At 37.7% G+C, this 1843-nt stretch overlaps 1 long non-coding RNA gene across 1 annotated transcript; it reads left to right on the top strand.

Annotated features, from left to right (window-relative positions):
• Positions 1–77: 77 nt before the first annotated feature.
• On the top strand, positions 78–1593 carry LOC135567426 (uncharacterized). Its single transcript, XR_010462350.1, has 4 exons — positions 78–560; positions 648–762; positions 860–925; positions 1072–1593. It is a non-coding gene; the product is annotated as an uncharacterized LOC135567426 (long non-coding RNA).
• The last annotated feature ends 250 nt before the right edge of the window (positions 1594–1843 follow it).

Genomic DNA, 1843 nt, shown 5'->3' with positions numbered 1-1843 from the left:
TGATTTTTAAGTAAGTTGCCATAGCAACTAGAAGTATTATGTTCAAATAAATTGACATTTCAGATATTATTTGACAAACACACTTTAGTGTTTACAATTCATTCCCTTTTGTCATAGATTTGGTGGGCACTGTCATCTGTGATATGACTGTCTTTAAGCAGGTACTGATGAAACTGTCACTTAATATTTTTTTTCTTGAAGTCTACAAACGCTCTACATTTATTCACTTTGTGAGGGTTGGATCCTATATGCTACTTGTATTATTGTCCTGTAAATGGTTCAGTGCCTATAATTTAGTCTGTGTAGAATGGGGCATAAAGGAAATGACCTCTACTAATAAATGACTACTAGATTACAGTGAAAACAGCATACACATTTGGGTTGTGTATTCATTTGCCTATAACTAATCAGACTTCCATTATGTTTACATAAAAAAGAGAATACTTCAAAATGAGAAGATCCTGCCATGGAAAAGATGACTGGGTGGACATAAAGTGGAAAGGAGGGGAAATAACTCCCACCATGCAGCAGGACACCTTCAGCTGTGGGGTCTTTGTAATGTAGGTTTGATAGTTATATTTTCAATAATGAATGGTTAGCTGTTATGTGACAATTAGGTCAAAAACTATTATATTTTTTGGGTGTAGATGGCCAAGGAAGTTGCACAGAACTTCCCCAACATCCCAAATTGATATGGAACCTTCAAAAAACACATGGAGCAACTGCAGAAATAAATGGCTGAGGATATACTAAAAATGTCTGGTATGTAATGACATTTAATTCAAAGTAAATGTAAATTCTTTATTTTTATGTAGTTGTGTGGGACAGCCATATGTTCAGTTCATGCCTATGATTTCAGAGTTCAACAAAGCCTGCTTCATGTGTGCCACTGATGAAGAACCTGGATGTGGCCCAGACTGACAGGGTTAGTAACTTTATTTAACATGTTTATAATCTTTTGACAACAGTGACGGCATGTAAGACAATTTATGATATAACACAATGGATGGCTAATTCGTCATACTGCATTGATATTTGATATTACTTATAACCTGTTCCGCTTTGTTTTAGATTGAATGTTTTGCCTGCCAACGGGGGTTCCATGTGCTGTGCCTCGGAATGAAGACCAAAGAGTTCACCAGAGTAAAGAACACAAACTGGAAGTGCAGTCTTTGTTGTTGAAAATGTCTGCTCTACCCCATCCACACTGAAGAGGCTCTGACATGTACATCAACCAGGGATAAAGAGGAAGTTAACACTGACATGTACATCAACCAGGGATAAAGAGGAAGTTAACACTGACATGTACATCAACCAGGGATAAAGAGGAAGTTAACACTGACATGTACATCAACCAGGGATAAAGAGGAAGTTAACACTGACATGTACATCAACCAGGGATAAAGAGGAAGTTAACACTGACATGTACATCAACCAGGGATAAAGAGGAAGTTAACACTGACATGTACATCAACCAGGGATAAAGAGGAAGTTAACACTGACATGTACATCAACCAGGGATAAAGAGAAAGTTAACACTGACATGTACATCAACCAGGGATAAAGAGGAAGTTAACACTGACATGTACATCAACCCAGTTAACACTGACATGTACATCAACCAGGGATAAAGAGGAAGTTAACACTGACATGTACATCAACCAGGGATAAAGAGGAAGTTAACACTGACATGTACATCAACCAGGGATAAAGAGGAAGTTAACACGACATGATAAAGGGATAAAGAGGAAGTTAACACTGACATGTACATCAACCAGGGATAAAGAGGTGCTACTGACATGTACATCAACCAGGGATAAAGAGGAAGTTACATCAACCAAGT

This window comes from Oncorhynchus nerka, unplaced genomic scaffold (genome assembly GCF_034236695.1).
Source record: "Oncorhynchus nerka isolate Pitt River unplaced genomic scaffold, Oner_Uvic_2.0 unplaced_scaffold_2087, whole genome shotgun sequence".
Classification (NCBI taxonomy): Eukaryota; Metazoa; Chordata; class Actinopteri; order Salmoniformes; family Salmonidae; genus Oncorhynchus; species Oncorhynchus nerka.
This window is presented reverse-complemented; position numbering and strand designations above follow the sequence as displayed.